The 26,509-nt window shown below is 34.9% G+C and overlaps 1 long non-coding RNA gene across 3 annotated transcripts in view; it reads left to right on the forward strand.

The window, feature by feature from the left end:
- LOC134736216 (uncharacterized) overlaps positions 1 to 26,509 on the forward strand; it is a 361,707-nt gene that overhangs the window by 255,546 nt on the left and 79,652 nt on the right. For all 3 annotated transcript variants that reach the window (XR_010120093.1, XR_010120091.1, XR_010120092.1), the window contains one exon: positions 23,256 to 23,386. This is a non-coding gene — a long non-coding RNA (uncharacterized lncRNA). The remainder of the gene's footprint in view (positions 1 to 23,255; positions 23,387 to 26,509) is intronic.

A 26,509-nucleotide genomic window follows, 5' to 3' on the forward strand; every position in this document is an offset into this window, starting at 1 on the left:
TTTGATTTGAAATCTTAGAGAAGACTCCCTCCTGGGAAATGTCCTTTGAAATCGGTAACTCTCCCATGGTGTTCTATTTCTGTGGTCAATCCTCAGATTAACTTACTAGACTCTTTGTTCTCTTCTAAACATCAGGGTTTCCCTAACATTGTTTTAGGACATTCTTTTTCACTCTACTGTCTCCCTGAGCTGTCCTATTTTTATGACTCCAAAGCTCTTATGTGAACTCCAGGTCTATATGTCCAAGTGCCTACTGAATATTTTTAATTTAAAATTTTCTAGCAGAATATCAAGCCCAGTTTGTTCAAAAACTCAAACTCATCATTTCTTGAACTACCTCAAAATTCTTTCCTGTCCAACATTTTCTATTTAAATGAATTCTAATACAGAGTAATCCAAGATCTTTCATTTTCTATTATCTCAAACCTATGAAGGCCTTTCATTGTTACTTTTAAGTAATCCTAGAATTGGTCCTCTCTTTTAAACTCCTGCTGCTATTTCACATCTTCGTCATTTCTATTCTTAATTACTTTCATGACTTAACTGATTTCCAACCTTTAGTTTGTCTTCTATACTGCTTCTAGTGTGAGTTTTCAAAAATAGGAATCTAATCAGATTCCTCTTCTTCTGGAACATTTTTAATGGTTCTCGCCATCTTTAGTAGAAAATTCAGACGTGTAGTATAGTGTTCAAAGCTCCTCATATGTTGGTCCCTGCCAGTCGCTCCAATCTCATCTCTGACTTCTCTCACTGCACTTTATCCTCTGACAGTTGAAGTCCCCTGACCATTTTAGGACTCTGTCCCATGGAGAAGGAACAGAGCACAGACTTTAGCTTCTCACTATACAGTTTTATTTTCAGGTGAAGAAATTGTTCTATTTTTTGTGAGTATTTTTTCTGTATTCCAAAATAACTTCCAAAATGTAATGTGTTGATTCTGAGAAATTCTCTATAAATATCCAAATAGCTCTGGAAAGAGATTATTATAAATCAATAAACGCTATTCTAATTCCATTGGAATATGTTAATAGGAAGGTTTTTTATATATATATATACATACACACACACATATATATACACACACATATATATATACAAAATAACGTTTTGAATACTTCAGTTGTATAAATTTGTAAAATTCATTCTTTGTGATCAGCATCATCACCAATAAACAAAAAAGGAGGTGAAAGAAATAATTGGATTAATAGGCCATGGCAATGGACAAGTCTTGGTTAAATGTGCTTTGGAGGAACTTCCTAAAATGGGGAAGAGGATCATCTGAAAATGAGAAAGAGATCCACATCTGATTTGTAATTTTGAACCTAATAGTTTATTATGTATATTTGAGAGTATCCTAAATCTGCTATTAGCAGCCAAAAATGAATACAAGAAAGTACAATCGTTATTTAAAAGCAGCAAGTTATAGTTGACAAAGATTAAAATGTTAAAAGTTGTTTGAAGTTTAGGCAACTGAGAATAACAGAACAACTTATCAATAACAGTAATGAAGTTAAAAATTATAGAGCATTTGCTATAACCTGAGTATATCCATTTAAACTTCACAACTTTCTTAGATTAGGAAGCTGACCTTCAGATAAGTAAAATTATATCGGAAAGGTCCTCATAATTCACAGTGCCAAATCCAGATTTTCCCTGACTTCCCCAAATGCCACTTATAAGATAATTATTATTCATCCCCTGATGACTGCAGGAAAACCTCTGTGGGTAAGTAGAGATAAATGTGAGGAGCAAAAGCAAAGAAAAGAGCTAGCAGTAGTGAATGTTGAACTTTATGTGCTAAATTGGTGCGTGCCCATTTCTGATACAGCCACTTTGAGACGAGGGCTATATCATCCATGAATTGGATCTTATGTCCATTGCTGTATTTTTACTTCTCTAGTTTTTAAGAAATTTAGGCTGTGGTTCACATTGTGTATTTGAAAGATAGAACACCTCGTTAACTAGACAAACAAAAGCTTTGTTCTAAAAATATACTTTCCTTATAGCAGAAGTAACCTGCAGAGATGTAGGATGCCTGAAGAGAGATGGATCTCTGCTTACTGTGTCTTTAGAACAGAAATAGTGGTTTTCAACTTCACAACTCTGAATTGAGCCCTCCTTTCACATCTTCCCTGTACCATTGCAGAATTGATCTGAATAATTCTTTTTATCTTAAGACATTTTTTTGTGTGGCTTGAAAAAATAAATTTGCAATAGAGGTGAAATGGAAAAAATTATCCTTCACTTCCTACTCCAAACTGAGGATAAACAATTATTCTTGGAAATTCCACCATAGAATTGAATTCATTGTACTGTGCGAATTGCACCTTTTAAGCTTTTAAATGATGTGGCATTTTTATTTAGCAGCAATCCAAAAGGGACCATGAAATAAATGAGCTCCCTGGTTTTGCAGCATTTTATAATTCCAATATGAAAGTTTTAGCATTATTACTAACTGAAGAATCAGAAAGGAAATTCATAGACTGTCACTTCTGGGTTTTCAAGTATTTTTAATCCATGCAACTCTTCCTCCAAACTTTTTCTTCAACTTCTCATGAGAAAGTCAGCATATAAAGTTCTTAAAAGCTGTGCTTCCCTGACTGAAATGGAGATGAGAACCATGGTGGGAGAATGTATCTTTCCCCCTCTGGAGTCCTCTAGCACCTGCAGTGGTCTCTGGAAGAATTCAGCAGAACTCCCAAGTGTCAAGGAGCACATATTACAGAACAATGGACTGCAGAAATTCAGATAGATGAAAACTATAGATCATTCTAGGTACTTTGTTCCCAGACTTATAATACTCCCAATAGCTTCTCTAATGTATGACCAAGTGGCTGTCTGCTGTAATATTTTCAGAGATATAATGTTTATACCTAACCTTGTATATTTATGTCCAAATTGGCTAGTATATTTTGGCTTATTCTGAGCAGTAGCTGCTAGATCTATCTTATGGTACACATTAGGTCTCTTCCTTCTTTCACGGTTCTTCTTGACATAATGCTACTTAAAAAGTCATCCCTTATCAAAATCAAATTTCATTATTTTAGTCATATCACATCCAATATTTAATTGTGTAAACCACTTTTTATTCTAGCTATTCATCCTCAGAATTTCTTCTGTTATAAATGCTGTTTTTGAATAGACATCCTAGAGTAGAAGAGAAAGCTCCAGATATGATCTGATGGGGGTGAAATATACTTGGACATTACTTTCCTTAGTATGGATACTATATCTCTATAGATGACATGCAATGTTGGATTATGTCTTCAAAAAATATGATCTAGGGACAAGACATAGCAGAGGAATTGTTAAATATCACAGTTCAAATTAAAATCCCCAGTCCATGGTTGCTTATTAAAATACTTTTAAGCCTTAATTTTTATTATAATTTCTTTTACTCACTATGGTTCATTTTGATATTTTTATACTGATTCTGCTATTAGTTTGCCACCTACACCAGTGATAATATGCCTTCTGTGTCACTGTGTAGCTTATTTAATTAAAATAATGAAAACTTCTACTTCTCAACTCGGAATAAAAGGAAATAGATTTAACTCCCAGCATAAAACTACTAAAAAAAAAAAACAGAAAAAATGTATGAAATAATGGCACTCAAGACACTGGGCATAAGGCAGCAGAGCATAATGAACCCTGAGGGAAGAAAACAGAAGAGCTGAGTCCTATAATTCTTGGTGAAAGTTTCCAGGTCATACAACAGAGGGGTGCAGGGACAAAGTTTCCATGGTTTAAGGATCTGTGTGCCTAGAAAAGCCCAAGTAGCTAGAATTCATAGTGCAAAGTCCCAAAAAGGAGAGAGCTGCAGAAAAAGAGAATTATGAACATCTTCAGAGAGTCCCCCTTGATTATTCAGTTGAGTAACATTCAGTTCATACATGAGGAAATCACTCAAGATAGAGAAGAAACCACTTGAAAAAGATCACAAGGAATGGTACTCAGTGCTCACACAGGGCCAGGAATATGCATATTCTGAAAGGCCAGAGTAGAATACCTCAAAATTTGTAGTGTATTAGTTAAAAGCCAAGGAAGGATTCTTCCTTAGTATTTATGAGAAATTAGCCCTTAAGTAAGCACAGGTCTTATCCTGTCTAACAAGTCAATAGCAAGACCTAAGAGGATCAAATGGTTTCCAACTAATTTACAATGTCCCAGGTAAAATCTCAAGAATGTTTATAGAAATACAAAGATATCTAGCATCCAATAAGACCAAATTCACCAAGCCTGGCATCTAATCAAGAAGTAAAAAGAAGCAGGAAAGTTCAATCTAAATGAGAAAAATCAATCAATTGAAATTGACTCGAAATGATTAATTTTTTTTTTTTTTTTTTTTTTTTTTTGAGACAGAGTCTAGCTCTGTCGCCAGGCTGGAGTTCAGTGGTGGGATCTCGGCTCACTGCAAGCTCCACTCCCAGGTTCAAGCAATTCTCCTGCCTCAGCCTCCCAAGTAGCTGAGACTACAGGCACGTACCACTATAGCCAACTAATTTTTGTATTTTTAGTAGAGATGGGGTTTCACTTTGTTGGCTAGGATGGTCTTGATCTCCTGACCTTGTGATCCACCCACCTCAGCCTCCCAAAGTGCTGGGATTACAGGTGTGAGCCACCGTGCCCAGCTTAAAAATTTTTATGACTATATTCCATGTGTTCTAGAAGCCAGATGAATGATTGAACTTTAAGTGAAGGCATGGAAGATATAAACATAACCCAACTAAACTATCTAGAATTGGAAATTTAAATGTCTAAGGTGAAAGAACATTTCATAATGTTAGCATAAGCTTAGACATTACAAGAGACTACTTAACAGTAATAAATAGTAAAACAAACACAAAGAGATAAAATAAGGAAGAAGGGTCAGAAAAATGATTTGAAAAAACTAATGCCTGACAGCACACTACTTGACTTCAAAATATACAACAAAGCTATAGTTATCAAAACAGAATGTTTGTGGTATACGAACAGACACATAGAACAATGGAACAGAATAGAGCACCCCTCAAAAAAAATTCCACATATTTACATCATTTGACTTTTGACAAAATTGCAATGAACACACAATGGGGAAAAAGAGTCTCTTCAATAAATGGTGTTGGGAAAGCTGGATATCCACATGCAGCAGAATAAAATGCTACCCTTATGTTATACAAAAATCAACTCAAATTAAAGTCTTAAACACTGGACCTGAAACTATAAAACTACTAGAAGAAACCATAGGAGGAATGTTCCATCAAATTGGTCTGTGCAATGGCTTTTTGAATGTCACCCCAGAAGCAAAGGCAACAAAAGTAAGAATAAACAAATGGGATTGCATCAAACTAAAAAGCTTCCTCACAGCCAAGGAAATAGTCAACAGAAAGAAGAGACAATCTATGGAATGGGAGATAATATTTTCAAACTGTACATCTGATAAGGGATCAGTATCAAAAAAACATAAGAAACTCAACCCAATAGCAAGAAAACAAATAACCCAATTTAAAAAATGGGCAAAGGACCCAAATAGGCATTTCTCAATAAGGCATAAAAATAACCAACTGATATATGAAAAGATGCTTGACATCATTAATCATCAGGGGTATGCAAATTAAAACCAAAATGAGCTATCATCTGACACCTGTTATTAACAGAATGATTATTATCAAACAGGTGAAAAATAAAGAATGTGGAGAAAAGGGAATCCTTGTACACTGTTGGTGGGAATGTAAATTAGTACAGCCACTATGAAAAACATGAAGATTCTTTAAAAATTCAAAAATAGAATTATCAGATGGTTCCACAATCCCACTGCTATGTATATATTCAAAGGAAATAAAATCATTATCTTGAGAAGAGATACCTTCACTTTCATGTTCACTGGTGCATTATTCACAATAGCCAATGGATGGAATCAACTTATATGTCTATCAACAGATGAATGGATAAAGAAAATGTGATATATATGCACAATGGAATACTATTCAGCCTTAAAATAGGAGAGTTTGTCATTTGCTACACCATAGATAAAACTGGAGAATACTGTTAAGTGAGATAAGCCAGACAAAGAAAGATATCTACCATATGATCTCATTTATTTGTAGAATCTAAAAAGTTGAACTCATATAAGTAAAGAGTACAATGTTAGTTACTAGGAACTGGAAGGAAGTTGTGGATGGGGAGATTTTGATCAAACAATACAAAATTTCAAGATATCTATTGCACAACATGGTGACTAGAAATATAAATAGATCTGAAAAATTATGAATATTTAGAAAGTAAATACCACACTTGGAATAACACTGTCAAATAGCAATCAAAGAGGAAATTTTAAAGTATTTTGAACTGAATGAAAATAAAACTATAACATATCAATATTTGTGAATTGTTGCTAAAGCAGAAGTTAAAGGGAAATTTATAATTAAATGCCTATAATATTTTAGAAAAAAAAATGCACTAGCAGCTTTAGCCCATCAAATCCGAAAATATAAAAAGAATAATACATTACAACCAAGTGTGATTTGCCCTCAAAGTTCAAGGTTGGTTTAATATTAATAAAATTTAATATTCAAAATGCATTTAATTCATTGTATTAACAGACTAAAAAATAAAAAGAATAAAGAAAAATCTATGACCAATATAATAGATTCAAATAAAGCATTTGACGATTTTTGATATTTACCATTTATTTATGGTAAAATGTTTCAAAATCTTTCAAAAAAACTTGAGAACGTTTGTGACAAACCTAAGCTAAAATTGTATTTATTTATTTATTTATTTATTTATTTATTTTTTGAGACGGAGTCTCGCTCTGTTGCCCAGGCTGGAGTGCAGTGGCGCAATCTCGGCTCACTGCAAGCTCTGCCTCCCGGGTTCACGCCATTCTCCTGCCTCAGCCTCTCCGAGTAGCTGGGACTACAGGCGCCCGCCACCACGCCCGGCTAATTTTTTGTATTTTTAGTAGAGATGGGGTTTCACCATGGTCTCGATCTCCTGACCTCGTGATCCGCCTGTCTCGGCCTCCCAAAGCGCTGGGATTACAAGCGTGAGCCACTGCGCCCGGCCAGCTAAAATTGTATTTAATGATTTAAGACTACATGCTTTCCCTGTATAACCACGAATGATGCCCATTTTACTAATTCTATTCAGTGTTGTACTTGAAGTTCTAACCAGTGCAGTACGATAAGAAGAAAATAATAAAAATGTATCCAGATTGAAAAGGATGATATAGAATTATTTTTATTTATAGATGAGTTGATTGTCTACATAGAAAACCCCATGGAATCTACAGAAAGAGCTATTGTAACTAACTAGTGAAGTTAGCAACATTGCAAGATACAAAGTCAGTACACATAAACCAGTTGTATACCTAATAATAGCATTTTTTTATTAAAATCTTATTTACAATAATATTAAAATATAAAATTTTCACACCTATATCTGAGAAAAGACTTGCAAGACCTAAAAACAGGTTAAACATTCCTAATTCAAGAATCTGAAATCCAAAATGTTCCAAAATCTGAAACTTTTGACACATAGAAGTGGAAAATTCCACACCTAATGCTTGCTTTCTGATGGTTGACTGTACACACACTTTGTTTCATGCACACATTTTACCTTTGGGCTACGTATACGCAGAGTATATAAAACATAAATATATTTTATGTTTATACTTGGGTCTCATTCTCGAGATTTCTAATTATGTAAATGCAAATATTCCAAAATAAAAAAAAGAAAACTCAAAACACTTCTGCCTCCAAGTACTTTGGATAAGGGCTACTCAACCTGTACTGAATAGATACTGTGTTTATGGATTGGAAAATTTATTATTGTTAACATTTCCATTCTGTCTAATTGATTTATGGAAACAATGCAATTTTAGGTAAAATTTCAGCAGAATTTTTATAGAAATTAAAAAGTTGATTCATATGGTAATATGAAACAACTTTGGAAAAGAACAAAATTGGAAGACTCACACTCCTGGTTTCTAGACTTACTTTAAAGCTACTATAATCAAGACAATATGGTGTTGGCATCAAAATAGACAACAGATCTATGAAAAAGAATAGAGACCAGAAATAGGTTAACACATATGTTACGGACAGAATGTGTTTCCACTCCCCCCGACCCATATGTTTAAGCCCTAACCTCAAGTGTGGCTATATGAAAAGATATTCTATAAAGAGATAATTAAGGTTAAATTATTCATAAGCGTGGGGTCTTTGTCAGATAGGATTAGTGTCCTTATAAGAGAGACCAGAAAATTTGTTCTCTCACTCTTCATGGCAAGAATCTATAAAAGACCATGGGAGGATATAGCAAGAAGGTGGCCATCTGCAAGTCTGGAAGAGAGCCCTCACTAAAAACCAAATCAGCTGGAAACTTGATCTTGGACTTCTAGCCTCCAGAATTATGAGAAATAAATGTCTGTTGTTTAAGCAACCAAGTCTAAGGTATTTTGTATTGCAGCTCTTGCTGAGAAAAACAACTATGTTGTTAGTTAATTAGTCAATTTTTTTTGATTAAGATGTAAAGGAAATTTTGTGAAGAAAGGGTAACCTAATTAACAAATAGTGCAGAAGCAATCACATGTCCATATGCAAAGAAAACTCTCAATATATGCCTAACCCTACATCTAAAAATTACCACAAAATGGATTATAGACCTAAATGTGAAATCTAAAGCTTCTAGAAACTTCTAAAAGAAAACATGAGAGAAAATATTTGTTACTCTGGGTTGGGGAAATATTGTGTAAATACAACATAAGTGTATAATCCATAAATTTAAAAATTGATAAATTGAACTTTAAAAAAAGCTCCTTGTCTTCCGAAGGACACTGTCAAGAGAATGAAAATACAAGCCATCGATTGAGAAAAAATATTTGCAAATTATATATCTGATAAAGGACTTGTAACCAGAATATATACAGTATCCTCAAATTTCAGTAAGAAAAAAATTAATATACAGTGGGAAAAACACATGGATAGACAGAAGATGTATAGATGGCACATGAACAAATGAAAAGATGATCAGTCAATATCTTTAGGCATTAGAAAGTACAAAGTTTTTACTTGTAAAAACAAGTAAACAATGATATACCACTACATACTTACTAGAATGGCTAAAATTATTAATAAATATCAGCAATACAAAGTGCTGGTGGGAAAATAAAATGGATACCACAACTTTGGAAAACTGTTCAGCAGTTTCTTAAAAGTGTTAAACATGCAACTACTCTATGACTCAGTTATTCTACTCCTAGGTATTTACTCAAGAGAAATGAAAGTATATAAGTCTGTACAAAGACATGTATTTACTATAAATTTTTATAATAACTTTATTTGGATAGCCCCAAACCAATGACAATCCAAATATTCATCAACAGATGAACATACTTAAAAACTGCACTATACTTATAGAATTGAATTCCACTAATCGATAAAAAATGAATAAACTGCTCGCACAAAACTATAGGTATGACTGTCAGAATAGTTATACTGAGTGACAAATGCCAGACAAAAAAATTGAACATACTGTGTGATCCCATATATAATAAATAAATATAAACATATACTACAATAAATATATAACATAATATAAAATTCGATATACATGGAATATATAATTACATAAAATGTAAATTAATCTCTGCTATTAGAAAGAATATCCGTGTTGCCTAGTAATAACAGACTTGGATAGAGTGGGAAGGATTGTAAAGTAGCATTAGGAAACTTTTAGGGATGATGGATATGTCTGTTATCATGGTTGTGATGACGGTTTCATGGGGACTTATATTGGTCAAAATTGCTAAATTGTATACTTTAGATATTTTCAGTTTGTTGTATTTAGATTATACTGCAATGAAGCTATTTTTAAAAACCATAATGATAATAGGTTGTTATTTCATACCAGTAGGAACATCTCTTTAGTGGTGAGTGAATGAACACCTTTCATTAATTCATTCCCTAAATTACATTATGTTGCCTGTGAGTTCCTATTTCTACAACAATGCTGTGCACCCATGTGAGATTCCTGTGACATGTATTTCCAGACGGTTGAGCATTGGTCCAAGTCGTTTCTCTGTCAGTATACAAACAAGAAAAGAGATTAGGATGATTCAAGTTTTATTTACAAAGATACTGATTGCTGGGGTGTGGTTGGGATGTAAAGAAACCAGAAGGGATTGTGCAAGATCCCTGGGAAAAATCAACAGCAATAAAATTGCTACACCCCTCAACTCAAGAAAAAGGTTTTTAGGACATTTAGGGAAAGTGTAACATTCAGACTTCTCTTGGGAGATGTGATGTTTGGTGGTGGCTATGATACATCTGATACATCACCACCGTGTGACCATCCTACAGGGTGGGAAACCAAATATTCGATTTTTCTTCTTTCTCAAGTCTCCTGCCTGGACTCTCAATGGCTCAGCTCAGCTAGAAACCAGAATGCGTAAGAACTCTGTTGATGTAACCCATAGAGGTCAAGCTCCCAGGGAGCAGAGAATAAGTTGAAGAAAGGTGAGGCTCACAGTGAATCTAGAGGGGCATGTGGAGGACATGTGGCATAGGGTGAAAGTAATGTCGTTTCTAGAATGCTTGTAGAAGTTGGTTCTCCTAACGGTGGTACGGGAGAGTTTCCCCTCCTCTCTATCTTCATGAGAAACCTGATGCAACACGTTGCTCAATTTTAGGTATTCTTTTTCTTGATAAGCTCTCGGTTACCACAAGAAAAGTTGGTAGAAACAAACAAACAAAAAAGGTTAGTTTGAAAGAATTACATTTAGTGAATTCATCCTGGATCCTATTACCTTGGGTCACTACTTTTAGAGCTGATTAGACAAGGATCAATATGAAATTCACTGATAAAAAATTTGACCCATCTCTACTCTTGGCGTTCTATGTCATTTTTGGTGATACTTCAAAGATTATTAAAATGGTTCTATAATCACAGCTGCAGATGTTTTCAGTGCTCTGGCAAAGGGTGATAGGAAGAAATGAGGAGAATCTAAGGGGCAAGATTAGCAAGTTTCTTCATCATACATGGCACTGGTTTCCTAATTTGTAGGGTTTGGGACTGGATAATCTCTAGATTCCTTTCTAAATTAAGATCCTATATTTTGGTTAAAAAGAATGTTCATCTACTCTGGTGATAACAATAATTTCAGATGCCACTATTTGCATATTGAAAGCCCTTGAAGACAAAAAGGTCATGTGGGTATACTGGATGAAATCAGCCACAGGGCTGTGTTTCTTGTGACTAGTCACTTTTGCTGAACTCCCTTTGTTGACCCAGTGATCACACAGCAACTATCAGCTTGCTGACATTTTCAGTCTGTTTATTGAGATTGAGAATTGATCTTAATTACCAATCTTGAGATTGAGCTACCCATCTCTCTTATTTGTTAAATCTCCCTTGTCTGATGATAGCTTTGGCCCAATAGACATTTTATTCCATTTATGTTGCTAGCATCAGTGTAAAAGTAATTCTTTTCAGTACATCTATCCTCATGCATGTCCATTAACTCTGATAGTATTTATTTGTATGCAAAGCACATGTTCAAATGCATATGTATAAGCACATCTGTTATAACTGTCCCCTTTTTGATTGCCCTGTGCATAAAATCCAGCTTCCTCTATCCCTTATCACAAGCTCCTTATGGTCAGAGAAATCTGGGAATCCAGTAGTTCTTAATAGACCACCTTGCATACAGCGTTCACTCAAAGAGCATTTGCTGCTCCTTAGCTGATAATCAAACAGGAAAATAGAGGCTAGGCTCAATCCACCCCTTAGCCACTGCTTTGAATTTGCCAACACATGCAGCCTCTGCAAGAGCAGTTAATAAGTGACGGGATTGAATTAGGTGTCCTTCCGTGATGGAAATTTTAATGAGGTGGGTAATGAACCAAAGGTAGAAAGAATCAGGCAAAGGAAGAAACTAGAGATGCATGAATAGTTTGGAAAACATATAACCCACCAGAATGATAGTGCCTGGACTAAACCAGTGAGTTCTTAGGATATTTCTAAGCACTGAATATTTTTTAATGGAGTCATGATTGGTCTTTTCAAAAGAATAAACCCAGAGAAATAGGCATGCAGTTTAGAAAAGTCTTTATTTAGTTTTTCTTACCTCTCAGTAACTAATTTTTCTTGAATATTTGAATGTGATATTTTCTAAATGTTAGAACTTCAGACCCTACTAGAGAAAACTGGAACTAAACATTTTCAAGGGTATCCTTTTTCCTACATTTTAGTCCATGTGCCATTCATCTTGACTGTTAACACAAATAGCAACTGTGTCAAATTGGCGAATATACTCCTGAGGTTGTGTTGCAATAATTAAATTGTGAGGGTGACTAAACGATAGAAGGAAGAAATACAGTGTCAGCCTATTTCTGGGATTTTTTTTTTTTTTCTCTTAGCAGCCTTTATTTGCCTGCTGCTCTTTTCAAACTGTTATTTTATGTATTTCAGCTGGAAGATTCCAACAATTTTTTTTCTAGGAATCATGAATATTGTATATTATTTGTAAGGGTCCCTAAGGGCATCTGAAATTAAACAGTTGATCTTGGGGACTAAGGAGAAAATTCAAACGTAATTTCAACTTAATTTAGCATTTAGGCAATGTGGTATGATAGAGCCCAGGCTTTTAACTGGCTTTGATTTAAACCTAGTTCTGCTACTTATACATTATACATCCTCAAGCAAGTAACTAACGTCCCTCTAAGACTCAGTGTACTCATCTGTAAATGGCGTTTAATTTCTCTTAGCTTTAATGTACATTTGAGAGATTAAATTAATTTCAAAGATAAAAATTTTCTAGGTAACAAACCTGGGATATCTTTTCGAAAACCCATAAACTAGGGAGTAGAAACAGTAGAAATAAAAAGGATTCAGAAAGGATATTTTGATGCCTAATTAGAAAGCTAACATGGGTATTTCTTTTCTAATTAAAATAATTATAATTTTAAAAACACCTCACAGAAGGTAGATAAAACGGTAATGGAAGACATCAATCAGCCATATATTTACTAGAGATACTCTGTCCAAAGTAGTTTCTATTATTTTTTGCCTTGCTTCATCGACAAGTTTTGCTTTCCGAAGTTTATGAGAGAAATACAGAAACATGTCTGGTTTCCTTTCCACTAAACAAGAAAAAACTGGTTAGTAAAGTGGAAATGAGGGCAATATTTGGGGAAAAGTGTAGTCCTTAATAGCCAAGAAAATGAAAACTAGCTCATATGTTTATTGTAAATGCTTATTGTAAAATAATTTTTTCAGGAGAAATTTTTAAACGCAGATACCCTAATCCCATTGCCAGCGAATCAATGGGGATGGATAGTCCAATAATCTGAATGAAACGTTTCCCATGTCAATCTTGTGTTAGCTAGAATTTGAAGCAGATGTCCTAGACAACAGAGTAACAAGTATTATAAGGTTCATAGAAAACCATAAACCTATAAGGGGAAGATAGATCTGGAGAAATTGGAGATTCTCAGATTGGATTCTGATGACGAAGAAAATAGGGAGATCTATAAAGAAACATCTGAGGCATTCACATTTTTAAAAGACTTGTAGATAAGGTGGAAGGACAGATATGTTAACCAAGGACATAGTGACATAATTTTGAGGATGTCAAATTTACATGAACTAAAAGTCCAGTGGTTGGGACAAATAGAGTAATATTAAAAATCACAATAACTAAATAGCATCCTCAGCTCCTTTTTTTCCCCCTTTCTGTTTCCTATAACCGACAGCGATCTTTTTAATTAGGATAAAGCAGGTTGTTAGTTAAATATTGCTGCATAACAAACAACCTCAAAATCTCAGTGGCATACAGCAATAAGCATCTATTTCTCTTTTATATGTTGGCAGGTGGATCCTCCTCCTGGGACCAGCAGCCAAGCCAGAACATGTTCTCAGGAGAATGGCAGATGTATAGGAAAGAATGCCCAGTCGTATAAATCAATGCCAATGTTCTGTTTGTACCATTTCTGCTTACATTCCATTGGCCAAAACAGCTACATGGCTGAGCCCAAAATCAAAAGACCCTTTTTAGGAGAAGCAACATTTTTGTCATTGTGAAGTTGAAGGACAAAAAGAATAGATAAAAGGAAGAGCAAATAATTTGGGTCAATAATTTAATCTACCACAAACACTGATGAAATCATAATGTAATACCTATTTTTATTTTATTATGTCATAAAATTGAATGCCAAAGTATTAAAACATTTATTTTCTGGCTGAGGAAGCTGATCAAAAATATGAAACCTGTGTTCTGACTTTAAACTCTGTTGTCTCTCCAATGGAAATATACTGCCTCAAAATATCTGAGGCATAATTACATTGCTAAATAAATATATTCAAATTTTTAAATCCTTCAAAATATATTCATTTATTTGTTCAATATTTACCGAGCTTCTGCTATGTACAGGTACAGGGTTCAATCTAAGGATTTACTAGCAAAAAAATCTGGTTCTTGATTTTAAAAGCATACAGACTAGTAGCATTGACTTAAAATGGAAAGTTACCTAAAAATTTCCAAATACCTTGTTAATTTTGTAAAAAAAAATTCCACTTAAAAAAGCTGAATACAGATCCAGTAAATGAATACTTAAGAAGGTGAAGGTTTCAGAGTCAGTAGTAATGAGGGGTTGTATGGCATAATAGGGCGGGGGGAACATTGGATTAAAATCAGAGCATGTGCATTCTAAGGTCTAAATCTGCCTCTTAATAGCTGTGCTGACATTAAGAAAGTGATTTACCTCCTCTCAGCTTCTGATTTCACATTAGTAAAATTGGGATAATAATATCTGTTCTTCCTACCTCAGGTAAATGTTACATATCAAACCCGTGAAAAATATAAAATGCTTTAAAATTGAAGCACTATTAAAACGTTATTAAACAAGTATCAGAAAACAGATAAAATAATAGTCAAACTTGCTGGCGCAAATCTAATCTGGCACTCTGCAACTGTATGTTACTTCTCAAAGCACCAGAGAAGAAAGTTAAAAGAACTGTTTCAAAGGACCTTCTAAATGCTATGACTCTACTTCTGTAGACAATTACAAAAAAAAAAAAAAAAGTTTTTTTCCTCTGGACCGCTAGAGTTTGAATTTGTTGCCATATTGCAGAAGGCTGAATGAATATCAAACACCAACATATGTTCGTGTTTCAGCATCCCATATGGAGAAAAACAGCTGACTTCACTGCTATTTTTGATAATCTGTTACTCTGGTGAAACTAGATACTCTTCCCTCCTCTGGAAGCTGACTGGAGTTACTTAGAATGGGATCCATTATTAGTTGTGTTTGAGTTTTAATTAGGAATTAGCATTTCATTCAGGGGCAAAAGCTCACCTTCATAGATTCCTGTGTTCTGCAGTCAAAGAGCTTCTCTGAGATCATTCTTTAGTGAAACAAAGATGCCTTGTCTTATTTTATTTCTGACACTAATTGGACAACTTCAATATCTATAAGCATGATTTTGTTGTTACAGCCTCTTAATTTTAGCCTCTTACTTTTTTTCACTTTTTCTGGTCCTCAGTAACCTCCACATCCATCAGTAACCCTCCCTGGATCATATTATTCATACTTCCATCCTTAAATAATATACCACCTCTGAAATATTCACTTCTCTGCATACCACACCGCCTCCCATCCTTCTAGCTTACCTAGTGTGGCTATTCCATTCCAGCAATTATTCAACCTCTGCAGAGTTTTTTCTTTTCTGAATTTGTTTTTAAATAAACTATTTAATTTTAGACTAGTTTAGATTTAAAGAAACATCAGAAGAGAGTATGGAGAGTTCTCAGATGTCCCACATCTAGTTTCCCCTATTATTAACTAACTTCTTATGTTAGTGCAGGTACTTCGTCACAATTAGTGAACAATATTGACACCTTATTTTTAAGTGAAGTCTCTATTCTGTTTTCTTTAGTTTTCACCTAGTACTCTTTTTCTGTTTGTTTCAAGATGCCTTACAGACTCCTTTCCATGATGACGTTTACCTATCATGTTTCCTCAGGCTCTTCTTGTCTGTGACAGTTTCTCAGACTTGCCTTGGCAGTTTTAAAAAAAACACTGGTCTTGTGTTTTGTAGAATGGAGATTTGTCTGTTGTTTTTCTCATGATTTGACTGAGGTTGTGGGAGGAAGACCACAGAGATGTACTGCCATTCTCATCATATCATATCAAGGTTGCATAACTATCGACATGACTTATCATTGTTGATGTTAACCTTGATCACCTGGCTGGAGTAGTGCTTGTTAGTTTTCTTCACTGTAAAGTTACTTTGTCCCCCTTTTCCATACTGCAGTATCTGGAAGCCAGTTACTATGCACAGCCCACACACAAGAGGTAAAGAGTTATAGTCTACCTCCATAAGAGGTGGAGTATCTACATAAATTATTTGGAATTCTGTATCACAGATTTATCTCTTCTCCCTATTTATTTATTCAATCTTTTGTTTACATCACTATTGACCCAAGGACATTTGTTTTATACTTTAGGTTATAATTAAAAGCTACCATATGTATTTTGTTGCCAAAATTGTTCCAGCCTTGGCCATTATAAGCTGTTTTAGTTGGCTTTCATGTCCCTTTGACATACTTCGCATCCTTGTAGTTATTTTATTTTCTAGCACTTTCCTACTTTCTAGCAATACAAGATGCTTCAAGCTTCAGTTACATATTTCTTGCCACAGTCCTAGAATTGGACGTCTCTGCAAGGAGCCCTGGTTTCTATTATTGGAGAATAATGTTAGAAACAAAGATTAGGGCACTATCCTAGAGACTTTGATTCATTAATCTACTACTTTCTCACATGAATGAGCCTCTACTTTTTCCTCCTGTATTCTCATTTCCACTCTTCAACCGATTACCTAATAACTCTTTTCTTCTCAAGATTGATCATCCTGATCAATTCTTTTTACCTTTACTTGAGGATCTTGGCTCATGTTTCATACTTTACTGAGTAAATAGATGCAAAAGAAATCTCTCATATTTTTATCACCAAAACTACCAATTGATCCATTTTTATCTAAATTATGCTTCTCCATCCAACACTGAGGTTGATATGTCTACATCTAAGGACTGAGAGAATGAGAGAAAGGTGAATTTCTTGTTATTCCATTTACAGAATTTCACACAATCCCCTTGCTTCCAATATCACACTCATCCTTGTACACAGCTATTTCTGTGCGCCTGATTTCCCTGAGTCAATTGCTCCTCAGGTTCAACTTCTTCAGGGAGTAAATATCCATCTTCTGCCTGGGCGGAGGCAAAGTATCACTGGTAAGAGGAGAGGAGATGGAGTTCCTACTGTTTCAGCCCACTTTAAATGCTAACCTTGAGAGACACATAGACCCACTGTTCCTTGCACCTTTCCAGGTTCTTTGGTTTGAAATCCCTTTGTTTGGCCTCCACTCTCTCACTTTGTTCCACTTCCCTTACCTCAGTCTTTGCCCATCCCCAATCACTTAGGTTTTTCTTTCTTTGCTAAAATCAGTTACCATTCATACATTCATAAATATGCTTTCCATAATCCAAAAGGTTTTACTTGCTGTGTTCTCCTCTCATCATCTGTAGGATTTTTAATTTTCATATTTATTTATTCCTATTTCAGTGAGACTTTGGGAAAGAGGTGAAATAAATAAAGATGCTCAATCTGCCAAGCTTTATCAAAGTCTCAGTGAGATTTTGAAAAATCCTGCCGTCTTAGATTAACTCTTTTTAAAAATCACCTATTTGCTTCCCCAACTTCCAGGTTCCATTATCATTGTTAGATCTGAATGAGCAGAATCTAGTGTGAAAAACCTTTTGTCCTTAGGCCAAAGAGACTTTGTTTTGGTTCCTAATTGTTCTGTCTGTGGTCGTATAATATCAAATTTAGGAGCTTATTCTCTGAATAAATTGCTGGAGTAGCTTGTTTTATTTCTTACTATCACTTTGACTTAACTTTTTTTGTCTTTAAATGTGTATTTAATAATATAGCCTTATAATTTTGTTCTTTCTAATAAATGAATTTATGTGAAATACACTAACTCATTTAAAATTCAGAACAAACCTATGAGTTCCATATTATTTTCTTTGTATCACAAATGAGAAAAAGCCTAAGCTTGAGTGGTTTACGCAAAGTTAAGTGTTTGAAACACATGAATTTTAGAAAAACAAATGACCCCAGAGGGCGTTATTGGTGCAAAATACAGGTAACTCTCTGTCTCTGTTTTTTCTCTCTCTTTCTTATTGTAGGCACACTGAATTACTTGCCTTTCCCAGGTCATAGCAAAAACATGGGCATGTCTGTACTTTGGTGAATGCCATTTTTCTCTGCCTGTATTGAACATTTGCTCTCCATGCTGTGTCTGATGAAGACTGAGCTCTGAAATCTCTGCCTCACAAATGAGTTTCTTGGAGACAGCGACAAGGCCTATATATAGTTCCTGGTACAGTGTCTGACACATTATAGGTACCTAATGATTACACAATTAACAATAGCTACAATAATAGTAATAATAATAACATTAGGTTGGCACACAAGTAATTGTGGTGTTCACCATCATTTTCAATGGCAAAATTGCAATTACTTTTGCATCAACTTATGATGGCATTCACCTACCAATTTATTCATCTTAGACACATTATGTAAAAGATACTAACATAAACTTTTGTGATAGATGGCTAAGTAGATAGATATATAGTTGATGGATTCTATCCAATATTCATTAAAATGTGTAAGGAAGGTGTATTCTTTTCTGTGGCTGTTATAATGAATTACCTCCTGTGGCTTCAAACAACAAAAATGTATTCTCATTGTTCTATGGGCCAAAATCTACGTTGCACTGCTCCATAGGCTCTAGGAGGAATTCCATTCCTGCTTTTGGCTTCACCATCCCTTGGCTGTGGCTGCATCGTTTCAGTCCCTGTCTACGTTTTCACATGGACTTCTCCTCTGTGAATGTTTTTCTGTTCCTCTCTTTTACAAGGACACATGTGATCAACTCTCTCATCTCTAAATCCTTACCTTAATTATACATGCAAAGACTCTTTTTCCAAATGCTAGTCACAAGTTCTAAGGATTAGGACTTAATATGTTTCAGTGGGCATTATTCAACCTATTATACTAGGTGTTCAAGTCAGAGTATTTACTTGCAAGCAACAGCAAACAATAGAAATTGACCTACGTTGTCTTAGAAAAGCAGAAATTTGTTGTAGTATGCTACTGAAGGTTCACAATTGATTGGTTATCTGAAGGTCAGTTTTGGAAAATTATAAAGAACAAGGAGCTGGGTGTTGAGAGTCCAAGTGATAGTAACAGGAGGCAGCCAAATGTCTAGGCAGATAGGGGTGGGTCCTGGGTGAAACCCCACCTCCAAGCCAAAAAGAGCCGCTGAACGACTGGACTGCTGGTTCTGGATTAAACCTGCAACCCAGAGTGAGGACTTCTGTTCCTGTTTGCCCGCCCTTCCCAGACTGATTCTTTCTGAATAACACCTTTTAACCAATCTAATGTTGCCTTTTCCAATGCTATCTATAGCCTGACCTTCTGCTATTCTGAGCCCATAAAAAGGCCTGGACCCAGCTACATGGGGAGGAGAGAACCACCTGACTACACGGGTGGGGAACCACCCCCTCATCCCCTCTCCGCTGAGAGCTGTTCCGTTGCTCAGTAAAATTCTTCTCTGCCCTCCTCACCCGTCAATGTCCAGCATATCCTCATTCTTCTTGGGTGTGGTACAAGAGCTTGAGAACTGATGAACCAGGGTAGAAGCTGTAATACAGGCAAGCTATGGCATACCAGCATCCTCAAGGGAGGGGAGAATGGGGCTCTACCACAAATAAGTATTTCAAACAAGGGGTTTGGGGTTAGATATTAGACACTAAAAATAAAAATTTTAAAAATTGTCCCCTAGGAAGAGTTACTATATTCTTCAATTAAAAAAAAATGAAGAAACTAATACTCAATTCAGTAAGTATAGGAAATAGGATAAAAATCCCAGGGCTGCATAACTCCATAGATTACATTCTTTTCACTCAATGATGCTTCCTTCTGAAGTATCAAAATTCACTTGACTTATAGAAAAGTTTTAGAATAATGATCAATTGTATATATCTTCCCTAATTTGCAGAATAAATAAATGTCAAAAATTCAAGTAACTAGTTTGAATGAGAATCAGGCCTTCACTTCATAGAGTGCAAAAACATTCAAACTTCATTCTTTAAATATTAAACAGTGCCCTTTAAAATCACATTATAAAAAGTCAGTTTTTTTCAATAATGCTGTCATTATTCAAAGCAATTTTGGAACTCATTCCTATTTTTAAAATTACCACCAGAGTTCCCATATTGCAAGTTTATGTCTTAAAGACCAATCAAGCATGTTTAAATTACATTATTGTGCCTATTAAAATTTTTCCTTTAAATGTCATTCTGGAAAAAAATGATTATTTCAAAAAACAATTTTTGACATAAACTTTAATCTGCAGGCCATTGGTCAGAACAATGCAGGTTGCTACAGAAACCTTAAATGCAGATTTCATGTCCTGCAAAAATTTAAGGGAAGAGGGAGAAATAGACTTATGATGATATTCATGACTTGCCAGCTTTGTAACAAAACAAAAATCTTTATTTTATAATTGAAGACACTAAGAAAGTTTATATACCTGTTTCAAAATCTTAAAACTAGTAAACATTTTTAATTCTGCGTTAACACAAATTTTAAACTGAAAAAAAAGATAAGAGCAAGTGGAGTTACATCCCAGTTCTCTTTGAAAAAAAAAAGATAGCTTGTAAAGTACAGTGAGGGGAAAGAATCATGGAGTTTCTTTTTTGTTTGTTTGTTTATTTGTTTCTCTCACTTAATGTAGAATTGAAAGATGCTCCTGGAAACAGTGGTGGGAAAGAAGGATGTAGACTTCAGTAGCAAGTAACACCTTCATTGTCTTCCAAGGAAAAGCAAAACAAGGATTGTGATTTAAAACAAGTACTTGGTGAAAGAACTATGAAACTGCATATGGTCATTTTTTTCTATAAGAAAATGCCCCTTAACAATTCTAAATTTAATCGTTTTAATGAACATTTTTCTTTTTGATTGTTTTTAAGATAGTATATGAAAGGGAAAATGCTTCTCTCTGTCTCTCAGTTCGCCATTAAGTGACTCTAATTTTTCAGACAAAATCAGGACATATAACCTGAGATTTGATGGGATATAGTTATAAATATTGAAATCAGGATCATTTGGGGGAATATCAAAAGTTTACTTAATGGCTTCCTACACAAATCACTTGATATTTGCTGGTTCCTCTGCCTAAATGCCCTTTTAATCTGGTAGCTTCTACTTATTTTTACACTTAGTTCTATAAGGCCTTATTCAGGATTCCTAGTAATATTGACGCTATCTGAACCATGTTATAATTATTTATAAACCTCTATCACACATATCCATGAGTGCCTCAAGGATAGGACTCACCTATTATGAAGCTTTCCATTCTAAATGCCAAGTATAGCACCTGATGAAACTTACTAAGTTATCATTAAATATTTTTAGAGTAGATACATGGTATATCAGAATGAATAGATGAGAGAAGAAATTGAAGGAACAAAATTCTATCTTACTTGGGAAAGGTAACTGTTTAAAATATGCTCATTCACGAAGTCAATCATATGTTTTCTTTATTAACTCTAGCTTTTACTTATTGTCCCTATCACTTGTATTGGTTATTTTGTTCACATTCCTAGGAAAATGGTAAGAAGAATAGCAAAGAATGAATATAAAACAGCTTGAAACTTAAGATTGATAAAAGAGACTAGCCCTGTAATAATCTCTGTCATATTGAAATCCTCCCCAAGCCAGTTCCTAGAGCCACTTAAATACCTCTCTCAGATTAAGAGGGACTTTGCCTCTGAGCTGGGGAGTCCAGGGCTCAGAGTCTGGTACTCAAATGGCAAACATGAGAGTATATTTGAACTCTTAACAAGTTGAAGCCATTCCTTGACACTTAGCAGATTTTTCCCACATAACAAAGCATTGACATCTGCAAAGCTGTGGAGCATTGCTACTGAAAATTTACTGGAGAAGCAAACATTTTCTTGTTTTTCTAAATGTGAAAAAATAAACATTTCTGAAGTATGTGTGTGTGTGTGTTTTTTTTGTTTTTTTTTTTTTGGTATATAGATGAGAGGTTTCTATGTTGCCCAGTCTGGCCTCGAATGCCTAGCCTCACCTCCTTATGCTCCAGGACAACAGGCCTGAGCCACTGCGGCTCCTGGTTTTTCATCTGAGATTTCAGAAAAGTGTAGCAGGTGAAATTCTTGTCTCAGTAGTAGTGTTTTTGAGGAGAAGGAGAGGCAGTTGTTTATATTTCTTTTTTTGTTTGTTTGTTTGTTTGAGACAGAGTCTCGCTCTGTCGCCAAGGCTGGAGTGCAGTGGTGCGATCTCGGCTCACTGCAACCTCCGCCTCCTGGGTTCACGCCATTCTCCTGCCTCAGCCTCCCGAATAGCTGGGACTACAGGCACCTGCCACCACGCCCGGCTAATTTTTTTATATTTTTAGTAGAGACAGGGTTTCACCGTGTTAGCCAAGATGGTCTCGATCTCCTGACCTTGTGATCCGCCCAACTTGGCCTCCCAAAGTGCTGGGATTACAGGCGTGAGCCACCGCGCCTGGCTGGCAGTTGTTTATATTTCTAAGAAGATTGAGACATCTGATTTCTTCTATGTTAACTGGTAGCTGCTTTGTGAATATTTATAGGAATGACAAAAATCTCAAAGAAGGTTAATGAATATACAAATTTTCTCATTTGAGTAAAGGAAAACTGTAAATCCTCCTACTAGGTTTTTCAGCCAGGGGATTATCAAAGCCTTACGTTTAGGCAAAAATGATTATTAAGTCAATTAATAGGGAGTAAAAACATTGGTGCATGCTATTTATATCCATTTGAATTAAGCATATATTTTCTAATTTTGCCATGTGGAAGAGCTGGTAATAATACACTATATTCACCTACAGTTACTGATAGAAGTCTGGTTTTCCTTGTAAACTATAAACTTCTTGAATACACGGGTCAGATCTGTACTGTTTTTTAGCTCTGTTGCTGCTTTCTCACTGTATACACAGTCACTGCGAGGTGCTGATATAACTAAAGGGTCAGCTTTTTCTTTTTAATTACAGGCTATTTCCTGCTAATATTTTGGAGGAAAGAGGGGAGAGGTTTTCTGAAACTCTCTTCTGAGTTATCCACTTAATTACTACTTCTGGGAAATGCTTGATTTCAGATCTGGGAGAAGAAATATAGAAGATAAATCTGGAACATTGTGTGCCACAAAATAAGAAAACTGTGAAAGGAAAATGAGGCATTGTCAAAATGACACATGAGCCAGCTTGAGTAGACTTTCACTATCCAAAGGTGAGACAATTAAAGAATCAATAATAACTATGATTGATTAAAACACATTTAAGATATAAAAAGCCATGCATTGTTAATATTTTAAAGAGAGAGAAACAATAAAAACTCTTGGGATATTGGATAAACATTAGAGCTTGTCTGGGCACCAAGTCAATATTCTGAAAATTGTCACTGAAGGGAAAGAATTAGGCATTTACCTTGCCATTCTGAAGTAAACTGTATTTCAGGGTGTCCCAAAAGTCCTGTAGGTATGGAAAAGTGTATTGTATAGAAACAGTTCAGTTAATAAATATAGGATTATGGTAGAATTAGAAAAACACTTTGCAATCTCTAATGAAATAACTGACTAAGGTAATCATCATCAATATTGAGGTTGATGGGTAATTTATTGTCTAAATTAATTACTAATTTATTAGACTAGTAGTAATTTATTAGATTTATTAGTAATTAGTAATTAATTATTAATTTATTAGAGTAAAATAATCACTCTAATAAAATAAAGAGATACTTTGTGAGAAAAAAAGGGTGCACTATTGATAATTATGCCAGGAAACAGGCATAAACTGGTGCGATTCCAGGCAAATATATGTCAGGTCAGCCTGTACTGGGGAACCTGACAATAAAGAGAACAGGCTGTCACTGGCTGAACTCACTGATTAATTTTAGCAGAATAAAGGTAAGACAATAAAACCTTATATGCCTCCTGATATGAGGTAATATGAAGAATTCAGCATTGTCTATGATGCATTGTATACATATATAATATCTCAAATATGTGTATATATAAGTGTGTATACATGTATAATATTCAAGAATTTAAATCTTATCCCCAGTATACAGAAAATACAGGGGATGGAGAAGCAAGTCAAATGGTACCATGGGGAAGTATATTTGCTGATTACTACTTATATGACTAATAAATGCTTACATAGAACCATATTCTACAGGATCACAAATTTAGGCATGTTTTCTGTAACCTGGAGAACTTTTCTTAGTGGGCTCAGAAGAATATTGAAGGTGGTGGAGTTTGATGATGTGTCACTTTCTTTCATGGTAGTGGCTTTTGAATTAACAGTAATGTTTAAGACCTAGTATCACAAAGAAAACTTATAATTATGTTATAGAGATAAAGCCAATCTTACCATATGAAGTCAAATAATTATTCAACAGATGATCTACTTTTAAAACCAACAAAATAATGCTTCAATAATGAATGCAATTTTCAAGACAGAGGTAGGAACAGTAAGTTCTCTAAGGATTAAAAGTAGATAAATTCCATTTAATCTCAGCGGACCAGGAAAGCTTTATAGAAGAGATAAGTTTTGAGCTTGGCTTTTTAAAAAATGTAGAATTTATATAGAGAGAAAGAAGAGAGAATTCCAGACGGTCAGAAGAATATGTGCAAAAGCATTTAACAGCCAAAGATATTTGACAGTTTACAAACAAGCTCTACTGGAGTGGAGTTAATGGGAAATAAGACTGGAAAGATAGGTTGCTAATGCCTTCCTGGGTCCCTTGCATAGTTCCCCCAAGCATTCAGACCCTGTCCATCATGGAGGCATATTAAACCACATAGCTCAGTAGCTCACTAGCGTAATAATGAGTCAACCCTGTTACTGCACATTATAGAACTTTGTGCTTCTGGTTTTCTTGTTCTCCCCTACTTTAAGCCAGTCTTTTAGCTAGCTCTTGCCTGAGTGTTTGCCTCTTGGTGTTTCAGAAACAGACAAATCTTTCATGAGATCCCAAACAAGCCCATTCCTAATATGTCTGAGATGTAAAATAATAAAGATTACAGATTTGAATACACTTATTTTATTTATGCAAACCCAGACTTCAGACTTTTAATTTTAATGGTGCTTTGCTATTCTAAAACAAAGATATTGATTTTTATTATTGATTGTTCTTTTTAAAGTCCGTTTCTAATATTCCTCGTTTTTGTTGTTGTTGTTGTTGTTTGTTTTTTTCTACTCTGTCTAGTGAAAGTTTTCTTGTTTGCTTTGTTTAATTGATTCAGGAGCTTACTACATTGACCATTTTTTATGAGATAGGCTGATTTCAGAATATGTGCTCTGATTGTTTTAGCTAATTGCTCTTAATAATCTACTGCCGTGCAAAACTGGCACGTTAACGTTTTCATTAAAGGCACTGCTAACTCCAAATAATCAAAGCAATATTCATCATCCTTGGCCACTGTGCTGCCAACCTTGCCCACCACATGCATGTGAGCAAACGAACACAGGTTACATTAAAAACTAATAGAGTCTTTGGTTGCTTAACATTAGTGGCTCATTTGTTTGCAAGGAACAAATATCTTCTAACACTAGGTCAATTAAAGTTTATTCTACAAATACCAGTGATCTGGAAACTAAGCATTTACAGGGCTGAGGCAGTCCCAGGGACTGGATACTCAGTGTCTCTCTGTTACCCTCTTTTAGCATCTCTACTTTTCTCTGTGAATCTGCTCCAGGCCTTTCTATATCAATCAGGGTTTTTTCACTTTCCAAAATTCTGATCCTTCAAAATTTTGTCTTTGCATTACTATGGCCATTCCAGTCTGAATTCTTTCCCATGGGATGCCTCCATGCAAATGTTGCCTTCTCTTTCAAATAAATAGTCCTAATCTAAGAATTCCCAAGGGAGAAATTGATTGCCTCATTATATCTTACCACACCAGGCTATGGATTTTAAATGTGAGATAATACAGTAATTTGTTGACTTGCCAGTTGACTATACTTGGGTCAATTGTACAACCTTCGTCTGATAGTCTATGATTAAAGAACCAGGAGATTTTGCTATAAAATATGGTCACTGTTCACTTATCAGTGCCATGGGCAGAGATATTTGTTTTTGAAGGGGAAGTAGACAGGGTCATCTTGTTTTAACTTGTATGCTTCCAAAGATTGAAAACTTATTTCAAGGGGCTATTAGCCTGCTGAAAAGCACTAGCCCTGAAGGGAATGTCATCTTCAATTGTGTTCAATATTTATTTGTTTTTTTAATATGTTTGTTGGCCATATAAATGTCTTCTTTTTAGAAGTGTCTGTTATTTCCTTTGCCCACTTTTAGTTTGTTTTACATCACTGATCATTAGAGAAATGCAAATCAAAACCACAATGAGAT

The sequence above is a fragment of the Symphalangus syndactylus genome, chromosome 3 (genome assembly GCF_028878055.3).
Source record: "Symphalangus syndactylus isolate Jambi chromosome 3, NHGRI_mSymSyn1-v2.1_pri, whole genome shotgun sequence".
Lineage (NCBI taxonomy): Eukaryota > Metazoa > Chordata > Mammalia > Primates > Hylobatidae > Symphalangus > Symphalangus syndactylus.